Below are 12,181 nucleotides of genomic sequence, written 5' to 3'. Positions count from 1 at the left end.
AATAGTCAGTGTAGATGTTTGAACTAGACCGCCACCCCCTTATTTGCTCCCTACTCTTGATGTTGTCATATCCAGGAGCTGGAGGGATGTGCAGAGAAGCCCAGTGTTTACAGCTTGGTCCATGTGTTCTGCCGTAAAGAAGCCAAGAGGTCTCTGTCTTCTGGTTTTAATAAAAACTTTGATCTCTCTGGAATGTTAGCCTTTTGTCTTTGTTTTTAACTCCAAAGGTGTTAAAAATGGTTTTTTTCATCACAAACTTGTATAATCAATCATTTAGTTAAAGGGACTGGTAATTTATTGAATGATGGATGTACAAAACTACAGCATACAGAGGGAAGGAAAATACAGTGTGAAATAAAGCTAATTTTCTGAGTACTCTACCATGTAATACTTATGATACATGTTTCATGTAATTGGTTTAGGTTTATAAAGGAATTTATTAAGCCACTTTCACACACAAATGCTGTTACTGAGCCATCTCAGAGATACATGTGTCAAAGCAGCCGATGATGATTTTGACTGAAGCACCTAGATTAAAACCAGTGTTTTGGTCAGGGGTCTGGGGGTTTCAGGCCCCCCAAAGCTCTGGGGTTGAATCTGCATTCTGAGCCATTTTGGACCACTTTCAGAAGCAAATTTGAACTTGACATTGAAGAAAAAGAAATTCAGAAATTACTTCACTTACGACTTGTCATTTTACCAGATGGATCGACCTGATAAATCACACATGAGGCTAGATAATAGTTTTTGAAATGTTACGCATCAATTTTAAATGTCCGATTTACATACTATACATTAAAAAAAAAACCTCAGCTGCAAAAACACTGAATTAACCATGTATAACATGTTTGCGTAGGGTGCGGTGTATCTTATTTTTATTTATTTATTTATTTTTTAAATCAGTGTTGGCCTTCTGGAGTCATCTGAATGCTTTTCCACTTTATTTAATTTTAAACCGTCACCCCCATACTACTACTTTGTATATGATGTAGAATATGTGATTATAAAATCTAAAACTAGTATGTACAATACTCTTTTAAATAAACTTGTTATGATTTTGAATGTGCGCTTCTTAAGAATGCTATTATTGTTATTGCTTGCGCCCCAGCACCTCTTTCTTTACAAATTAAGCACTGCTGCCGGTTTGTCCTCAACTGTGTAGGCCTGGCAGCCCTCTTGCTCCAGCTTTTGAAGACGGGAGTAGCATTCAATGGGACTCTGGCTCCGGAAAGGGCCATCCTCACTCTGTAAGAAGCCCTCACCCAGTCACCATCCTGGCACCCCCAGACCCCTATCTGCTGTTCACTCTTGACACCGACATGAGCAATGAGGGAATTGGAGCTGTGCTGTCTCAGACGGGACCATCTGGAGAGAAGGTGGTGGCCTAATTCAGCCGCTCCCTCCACAAGGCAAATGGCGTGATTGCGTGACCAGGTGGGAACTGTTGGCCGTGGTTGCATCAGTCCGCCGCTTCCGCCATTACCTGTGTGGGTTGCCATTTAGGATCCGAACAGACCATGCGGCGCTACAACGGCTGCTTACTTTTAGAAAGCTGGAGGGACAGGTCACCTGCTGGATTGAGCAGCTCCAGTCCTTCGACTTTACCATATAACACAGGGCTGGGGCTTGCCATTCCAACATGGATGCTTTGCTTCGCCAGCCTTGTGCCGAATATGTCTGCACAATTGCCTGAAGAGAGAGGCCAGAGAGAGAGAGAGAGAGAGGTGATCCATTCGAACCAGAAGGAAGACAGGTTGGAGGCTCGGCTGGTAAGCTGCTGGGAGGTTATGGCAGTGGGACTGGAGGATTGGAGTCAACAGTAGGGACAAGACCCAGATCTGCAGCCAGTGTTATGATGCTGGTATACTCACTGGCCACCAAGGGGTTGTGGTCACAGAGGCTGAGGGTACAGGCGGGCATTCTGCAGAGGAGTTGGAAAAGTGGTGCCAAAGAACCTACAGGAGGCGACATTAAGGGCGCACCATGGGAGGGAACAGGCGACTTTGGGGAGACCAAAATGTCGTGCCGGCTCCAACTGCGATATGGTGGACTTCTGCAGGAGATCCGTTGAGTGCACCACCAGGAAGGGAACCCGGAGAGGTCCCATGCCCCGCTCCTGCAGTTCACCATCGACAGTCCCATGGAAAGGGTAGCTGTGGATGTCATTCCCATGTTCCGACAAGGTGAACTGATTTGTGTTAGTAGAAATGGATTATTTCCCCAAATGGTGTATGCGCTCCCTCACCAGGAGGTTGGGACTGTAGTCAAGGCCCTGCTGGAGGGGTTCTTCAACCGCTTTGGAGTCCCCAAGGAGCAGAACTCCGACCAGGGGAGGCATTTTAAGTCGCAGGTGTTCGCAGAGATGTGTCGGAGTCTGGGAATTCACAACTCCCATTTACCCATAGAACGACGGGCTGGTTGAACCGTGCAACTTGCCTTCACCACTGCTGCCCGCCAGCAGGATTGGGACACCCACCTGATCCTGATCTTGATGGCCTATTGCTTTGCAGTCCAGGAGTCCATCATGTGCACCCCAGCCCTCCTGATGCTGGGTCACGAGCTACGCACTCCATGTGACCTGGCGTTCAGAAACTACCCAACAGTTACCCAGAACCAGCTGGGCTTGAGTATGCCAACCAACCGCAAGACCACTTGGAGGTGGCCCACAGCTTCGCACAGGACCGACTACAGGCTCCAGGCCACCGCCAGAAGTGGCTGTATGACACCAGGGTACGGGGGCAACAGTTTGACTCTGAGGACTTGGTGTGAGTTTTTAACCCTAGACGCAAATGGGGACTTTACCCAGTGCCTGGATAAGACCATGCAAGGTGTTAGAATGCCTCAGTGAAGTGACTTACAGAGTATGACTACCACCTGGAGGACAGAGAGTAGTACTACACAGGAATTGCCTAGCCCCATATAGAGGGAGTTAACTTGTCACCCGAGGACTGTTCGAGCCCCAGGCCCCTTCCCCCATAGGGCCATCTCACTCTGAGGCAGACACTTCTTTGCCTTCGGCCGTGGGGGGGCCTCGACCTTTCAGCTCGGCTGTGTAACTAGCACGAGGGGCTCATAACACTAAAATGCAAGATGAGAGTCTTTGTTTCCTCCGGGTGGATTATGAAGGTGCACTCTTGTATGTTACAATATATGCACATGCATACAGTGCCTATAGAAAATCTACACCTCCTTGACCTTTTTACTTGTCAATGCCTCAGAGTTTCATGCACTTAAATGAGGATTTCTTCCACTTATCTACACACCATATTCCACCATGTTAAGGGGAAAAAAGTAATATATTAAAAATACAAAACTGATAAATGGATAAGTCTCCACCCTCCTGAGTTAATACTTGGTGGAAACACCTTTGGCAGCAACTACAGCTGTGAGTCTGTTGGGAAAGGTCTTTACCAACTTTGCACACCTACATTTGGCAATATTTCTTTACAAATGGACAGCAATCTCAAGTCATGCCACACATTTTCGATTGGACTTAGGGGGCAGGGCTCTGACTGGGCCACTTCAGCTTTTTGTTCCTTAGCCACTCCAGTGTAGCTTTTGTTGTTTGCTTTGGGTCGTTGTCATGCTGAAAAGCCTGTAAAAGCCTGTAGCTCTTGCAAAATTGCCATTGGCCTCTTGGTAGCCTCTCTGATCAGTCTCCTTCTTGCTCAGTCATCCAGTTTGGAGGGACGGCATGATCTAGGCATACACCTTAATCGTCTTGACCGTGCTCCAAGGGATATTCAAGACTTAACTTGGTGTGTGATTATGAAGGCGATTGGTTACACCTGAGCTAATTTAGGATTGCTACTACAAGGGGGGTGGACACCTAGCTATTTCAGATTTTATTTTTTATATATTTTCTACAAATTTCTAGAATATTTTTTTCACTTGGAAGTCGTGGGATAGGATGTGTAGATAAATGGAAAAAAAAAAAGCATTTTTAATTTCAGGCTATAAGGCAACAAAAGGTGACATTTTTGAAAGGGGGTGTAGACTTTCTATAGGCACTGCAACTGATCTATTAATACCACACCGCCTTAATAATAATACATGTTTTTAATGGCTAGTTGAAACAAAATAATTCAATTGAATAAAGTCAGAAGGCATTTGTATGCAACAGGTAGAAATGCTTACATTTGTGGGTATGAGAGCTGGCACAAATCACTATCTGAATGTAATCTGCTTTGCATCATGCCTCACAATGCACCCAGTGTGTGCGATAAGAATTGTCTTAATGCACACCCGGGAGTGGAATATTTCTTACATATATTTCAGTGGGCAGGTTATGTCTTACCTTGTGGAGCAATCTCTTGCACTATAAGGAGCGTGGTCTTTAAATTCTTGTAATCTTATTGTAACTCCTGGTCCAGCCATCATGTAAAACTTAAAAAAAAGACAAATAAAATATATTACTTTATGATGTTTGCACATATGCCTACCTTATGTGATGTTTTGAAGAGTAAAATGTAGTTTTTAGTCCTGATTTTCCAGTATTTAGAATTTCTATTAATATTTAGTATGAATTGTTATTGATTCACATTGACTTGGTTTATGTTATATTTCTGTATGTCTGTGTAGGGGTGTATCAATTATTCGGAACTTCTTCCCTGTGTGAAGTTCAATATATTCATGTTGGTTCCATGCTAGTATTTGAAAACGTTTTCCTTCATGAGAGCTTACCAGCAATGTCATGGTGCAGCACTCAAAAGGGACCCTTTCCTTTAACTTCTGACCTCTTATATGTTATTCTTTATTAGTCAAATCACTACACCATGAAAAACATGAATATACTGGACCTCAAGCAGGACAGTAAAACATTATTTGAAGGCTATGTATCCCTATAAAAAATACACTTTACAATCAAGGCCACTTTTTTGCTCTTATTGACAGCAGTGTATAGTCAACTTCATTTAATACTAATGTCCCAAGAATATTCTGTATTACAATATGCTGTGGACCCAAACATATCAAACATATACGAAATTAACTCTCCAAAAGTGGTCCTCTTATACATGTGATCCTTTGCACATTTAATTTAGAAAAAGACTGGACTGAAGAGGAAATACAAAACTATGAAAGACTAGTAAAGTTTATCCAGGTAACTACAACAATTAGGACCACCCTTTATAAAAGGGTCTCATAGTAAAAGCATAACAAAATGTAATAATGCATCGTGAAATCATGGTAAAGTATAGATATGCAGTATAAAAATTAGCAAGGCCCTATAGTAAAGCACATAAATAAACATTGCCAACCAGGGTAAACTACGGTATGCATAGTATGATCATGCAAAAATACATTGGAAAACTAAGGTACCTGCACTCTGGCTGCCACAGTAAATATACAATACTACTCTTCTTCTTCTTCCCTGTGCTTCTCCCAGTCCCACTTAATGATCATGCGACCGAATCTAAATTGTATCTGTTTTGAGCTTCATCCCTCTCTATGGAAAACTCTGCCCTGTTTTGTACCTGGAGAACAACAACTCAGCAGGAGACCACCGTCTTCAGTTACACTGAGCAGCAACTTGATCTGCTTCAGCAGGACAAGAGCAACGTTTGGAGAAGAACAGTAGGTTTGCAAAGCTTATATTGCGTATTTATATTATATTGTGTTGACATTTGGTAGATGTTTTACTTTGAATCAATACACAAATGTACCCATGCAGTACCTTATGAGCAACTGTTTAATCAGGAGCACTGTTTAATGGTAGTTCGAAATCTATTGAGGTGCCATTCAGGGATACAGTCAGCACCATGACATTTCTTGTCCTGTGGAAAACTGCAGAATCAATTTGTGAGAGGAAAATAAAGAAACAAATATCCCACTGAGTTCTCCAGTGGTTCTAATAATGTTTGGGGTACCACACTTGATCTTTATAACAGTTGCACTGTGTAAAAAATGCCCTGCTAAACCTCCTATATCAGTGTAATTCCTAACATCAGCAAATAGACATGGAAAATGAGGCCTATGCAGCTAAACACTGAGGTACTGGACTCCGGTTTCGCACTACAGGACATGAATAAGAGCCAAATGGCTTGTTAGGTGTTCCACTCATTGTGTTCTTTGTCTTTCCTCCTGCTCTGTATCTTGTCTCCTATGTGCTACAGGCCAGAGCAGTGTAATTGCCAAGAGATCGAGGAGTCTGGGAAATGTGCAATGACTCACTCTTGAAGGTGTATCAGAGGAGGTTAAATTATGAGAAAACTGTAACAGGAGCTAGAAAAGTAGAAATGTGACAGCACCATAGGGCAACAATTACCAGTTACAGTAAGCACTCAGTGCCTGGCGCCATAGACGGTTTGACTTTCACATTCAGGGGGACAGGGGCCTGAATAGGTAAGGATCTATTCTTATAGATATTCAACACTTTGGGGCTATTTCAGTTACTGAGTTGTTTTTCCCAGTTGTCAATGTTACATAAGTTTACAACCTACGTGAAATCAAATACAGTTTACTTTTGCTGATTAATCAACTTGCAATTTTTAGTTTGCTGTTACTTAGGTCTTTGTCATGTTGAGCAGCTAACTTTATTCATTTTAGAAAAAATCAGAAACAATAAAATATACTATAAAATAAGCTATTTTTATGTACTTACATTTCTTTAGGTCTTATTTACTGATGGTAATACATGGACACATTTGCAGATGTTGCTTCGTTGGTCTGAATTTGTTAGAATTGTATCCAGAATGGCTGTAAACAGTTGATTTCTTATGTCTGTTTTTACAAGGTTCATCTGAGAAAAAACTTGTTCTTTTTCTGCAGTACTGTGTGGCAAATCCAACATATTAATGGCAAACTTAACAAGTGTAGGAAAACGTGGCTCTCCGCTAGGGCAGTCAAGAGAGCAATTTTGTGCCACTATTCATCAGGCACCAGATCATGTTTGAGGTACGTCAAATTAGTCACTTGGTACTGCAGAAATTCAATTTCATACTTTCCAGCATATTTCCAAGACAGTTGCGGCTGGTGGCCAAAAAAAAAATTGGCAGTTAAAAAGAAAAAAGGCAGTTGTTATTATTATTATTATTATTATTATTATTTATTATTATTATTATTATTATTATATATTATTATTATATTTTATTTATTTATTTGGCAGACACCTTTATTCAAGGTGCCTTACAGGTGTTATAGGCCAGTACAGGATTACAATGCAAGATGAATAGTTACATACAGTAGTTTACAGTAAGTGCAAATAATAATACTAAAATACAATATGAAATAGAATGCAACAAGTTAAGATTACAACAAGTTATATCTACAATGACATATTAGTAGTGCAATAGTGCATCAGCTGAGGATCCTGTAATGTGCTGCAGGTCAGGCAAGTCCAATGTACAGTAGTAGTAGGAGGGGTTGATCAAGAGATCTACAAGTGCAGTCTAAACAGGGTTTACCCCAATTATGCTGTTAAATGCATTTTCTCCACTAGCCAGCAGAGAAAAGAAAACTGCAGCCCATCATAGTTAATATACTAGGAAGTAAAAAGGAAGTTGTATCATAATTTAAAACTTTGAATATATATCTCACGTTACTGACCTAACTGTGTCACAATGCAAGGGCATACAGGCACGCAGTGTCTTCTGGGAATAATGGTTTATCTGGTGGAAGATGAATAGTGTTCGCGTTTTCGGTTTTTATGTTTTAAAAAAATTCAGGAGTTTTTTTTATTATTATTACATATATTAAAATAGGGATAAAATATGAAAAAAAAAGTTGTTCTTAATTGAAACATCAGTAAAACACACTTTACAATAGAATATGATGAGCAGAATCTGTGCAATGATGAGCAGAATCTCTGCAAGTTGAAGCCACGTTTCCCCAAGTTAACTTTGTGAACGTTTGGACAACGGCTGTGCTGACGGAAATAGTGTCTACAGAAGGTTTGAACAACATCAGCACAAAACAAGCCAGGTTTATTCACCTTGAAATCATAAAAATAAAAGAAAATGGACAGAACTGGATGGTGCAAAACATCGGGAAGTGCGTCGATAATCACACTGGACATTTACATCATTCCATATAAGTTTACCAACTAAAGCATCACCATTTTCTGACATGTATTTACGATTAAGATTGCACCGTGTAACACATTTTTTTTTTTTTTTGGTTCCTGGGTAGTAAGTGTTATTTCCTAATTGCTTATGCCTCAAAAGTATAGAAAATGGCTATTATTCCCCACAAACTTTGCTTTTGTGACCAGGACAGTGATATTTCAAAATATCACTATTTCCAATGGGAAAACTGGCAAATGTGTGTCTTTTCGTTCACATAAAGTCTGAAAAAAACAACATATGAATCCAAATTAACATGTATTTATACTAAATGTAGTAATGTGAATGTTTATGTATATAATGCAGTTCAAGTTATGCCACTAGAGGTCAGTAGCGCCCTATATACTTACCCTCTACCTAGGATACCGTGGGGGTCGAGGAAGTCCTTAGAGAACACTAATGTGTAGGTTTCAACAGAGATTGTTCTAATAAAGACACTGTGATTAAAGTTATACTCTTGCATCTTGGATCTCGGGTTATTACATATGGAGAGGAAATCGGGCAACTTGTCTTAGGTCATTGAAAACGGAGACAATGAAGGAGAAGAGACAAGTGTAGCTGCATAGCTTCAGCCAAACCTGCTAACGTTAGCGAGAGCGCTCACAGACAACAGAACATGGCTGCCACGGTAGGAACAACCGCGCCGTTTGATAGTCAACTACAGACATGGGAGGAATACTGTGAAGTACTGTCGCATTTTTTTGAAGCAAATGAGATTGACAACGGCAATAAAAAAAGGGCGATTCTCTTAAGTTTGGTGGGAAGCCAAACATATAGTCTGATGAGAAATTTGTTAAGCCCAGATAAGCCAGGGGACAAATCGTTTGATGATTTAGTTGAACTGTTGAAAACGCACTACAACCCAAAGCCCAGCGACATAGTTCAACGCTTTAAATTGAACTCGAGAAACAAACAGGCAAATGAGAGTGTGACTGAATATGTGGCAGTGCTATGAGAACTGGCTCAACATTGCAACTATGGAGATAGGCTAAAGGAAATGTTACAGGACAGGCTAGTCTGTGGTATAGACGATGATCGTATTCAGCGCAGGCTGTTAGCAGAAACCGAGTTAACATTTGAAAAAGCACTGAAGCTTGCTCAGGCATTGGAGACAGCGAACAAAGATGTTCAGGATTTACAATGGCAAAGCAAAGGAAGCAATGGTGCTAACTGGAAACATGCTAGCCAGGCTACAGTGCAAAAGCTAAAAATGTGGAGGGAACCACGAACTGGCGGAACTATGAGGGCATGTTATAGATGCGGTGGTGAGCACATGGCGAATGACTGTTGTTTTCTTAAGGAAATGTGTCACAGATGCGGAAAAAAGGGGCATCAGGAAGGCGTGCAGGGCGAACTCACCTGTGGAGAAAACCAAACCTAGAGGGGGAGGAAAAGAAGAAAAAAAAACATGGGACTCATCACATTAGCGAAAATCCTGAAACAGATGCAAGTGACGGTGAAGACGTGTTCATTATGAATAACGTAACAGAGACAAGCATTCCCAAGGTAGCGCCTATCACATTACAGTTAAAAGTGAACAAGTCGGATGTGCAATTTGAGGTTGACACGGGGTCCAGTGTTACAATTATGAATGAAACAGAGTACTCAAAACTAAGGAATGGGGCAAAAGTACCTGAGCTAAAGACATTTTCCCTGCATCTCAGAACCTATACAGGCGAAAGAGTGAAAACATTGGGTACTGCAAACTTAAATGTACAGTACAGAGAGACTGCCAGTAGTAGTAATGTCTGGCAAAGGACCAAACCTACTGGGCCGCAGTTGGATTAAGGAGTTGGAATTAAACTGGGGCACTGTAAACCAGTCAGGTAGAGACAAAACAACACTCCAGGATGTGTTGAAGAAAGATGAGAATGCATTCAAAGAGGAATTGGGGACATTGCGAGGCCCACCGGCTAAAATATATGTTGACAAAGAGGCAACACCAAGGTTCTTTAAGCCAAGACCTGTGCCTTATGCTATGAAACTGAAAGTGGAGGCTGAGCTGGATCGCCTCTTGAGAGACAAAATAATTGAACCAGTGAAATTCTCTGAGTGGGCAGCTCCCATAGTCCCAGTGCTAAAGCCTGATAACTCTGTGAGGATTTGCGGAGATTACAAACTTACTGTAAATCGAGTATCTAAACTGGAACAGTATCCCATTCCCAGAATTGAAGGTCTTTTTGCAAAGCTCTCAGGAGGGGCAAAATTCAGCAAATTGGACATGAGTCATGCCTATCAACAGGTAATATTGGATGAGGAATCAAAGAAATACGTAACTATAAACACACACAAAGGGTTATTTACTGTAAACCGTCTTCCATTCGGGGTTTCATCCAGTCCAGCTATCTTTCAGAGAATTATGGAGGGTTTGCTGCAGGGAATTCCCCATGTAGCCATTTACCTGGACGACATCATGGTGAAGGGCAAGAATGATCAGGAGCACCTGCAGATGCTAAGCGAGGTCCTTCAGAGAGTGGAGGAGGCAGGCCTATGGCTAAAGAGAAGTAAGTGTACCTTTCTGGGAAGTGAGGCTGAGTTTCTGGGTCACAAAGTGGATGCCACAGGACTACACCCACTTAAGAACAAGGTACAAGCTATCCAAAATGCACCTGCACCTACCAACATAACAGAGCTTAAGGCTTATTTAGGACTATTGAACTATTATAACAGGTTTTTACCTAACCTGTCAACACTGTTGGCTCCACTGCACAAATTGTTGAGAAAAGACACAAAATGGCAATGGAAAAAAGAGCAGGAGGCTGCTTTTGAGAAATCTAAAAAGCTCATGCAATCCACAGATATACTTGTGCATTACGACAGTGAGAAAGAGCTGATTCTGTCCTGTGACGCCTCCCCCTACGGGATAGGTGCAGTACTTTCACACCTCATGCCGGATGGGTGGGAGAGACCCATAGGTTTTATGTCAAGAACACTCACATCAGCTGAACGAAACTACTCTCAGCTTGATAAAGAGGGACTGGCTGTGATTTTCGGGGTGCAACGGTTTCACAAGTATCTCTATGGTAGAAAGTTCACCATATGCACAGATCATAAACCGCTTCTTTCACTCTTCAACGAAATGAAGGCTGTTCCACAGATGGTGTCACCGAGGATCCAGAGGTGGGCTGTGACACTGTGGGTGTATGAGTACGTGATAGTCTACAAGGCGGGCAAGGACCACGGCAACGCAGAAGCCTTGAGTCGTGTGCCACTGCCGGACACTTCCCAATCCACAGGTCTGGAAGACAGGGTGCTGATGATGGAAGACATAGCGATGGTGACCGCAGAGGAGGTGAGAGTGTGGACAGGGAAAGATTCCATACTGTCTAGAGTGAGAGAGTACGTTTTAAGGGGGTGGCCACAGCAGGGGGAAGGAACAGATTTTACACCTTATTCTGCTAGGAAGACAGAATTGAGTGTGCAAGATGGTTGTGTCTTGTGGGGGGCACGTGTCATCATCCCACAGCGAGGACGACAGGCTGTGTTGGAACAGCTGCATCAGTGCCATCCAGGGGTTTCGCGCATGAAGGCTCTGGCCAGAAGTTATTTCTGGTGGCCCAAACTAGATGAGGAGATAGAGACACGAGTAAAGGCATGTAGCAAGTGTCAGGAACACCGGAAAGCACCAGCCACAGCCCCGCTACATCCCTGGGAGTGGCCAGACAGACCCTGGAAGCGATTACACATAGATTTAGCAGGACCATTTATGGGGCAGATATTTTTGATACTCATAGATGCTCATTCCAAATGGATGGATGTTTACCCGGTAACTTCAGCAACATCAGCTGTTACAAATGACTGTTTGCGAAAAAGTTTTAGCAATCAAGGATTACCAGAAATGGTAGTTTCTGATAACGGCACCTGTTTTGTCAGCTCAGAGTTCAATGAATTCATGAACAAAAATGGCATTGTCCATGTTACATCAACCCCGTTTCATTCGTCTTCCAAAGGTCTCGCAGAACGAGCAGTTCAAATATTCAAGACGATGATGAAGAAAGCTGGAGAAGGAAGTATGTCAACTAAAGTGTCAAGGGTACTATTCAGCTATAGGTTAACACCTCAAACTACCACAGGACTCTCCCCAGCAGAGATGTTACTAGGGAGGAAACTTCGGTCTACGC

This window comes from Polyodon spathula, chromosome 6, assembly GCF_017654505.1.
Source record: "Polyodon spathula isolate WHYD16114869_AA chromosome 6, ASM1765450v1, whole genome shotgun sequence".
NCBI classification, from domain to species: Eukaryota; Metazoa; Chordata; class Actinopteri; order Acipenseriformes; family Polyodontidae; genus Polyodon; species Polyodon spathula.
This window is presented reverse-complemented; position numbering follows the sequence as displayed.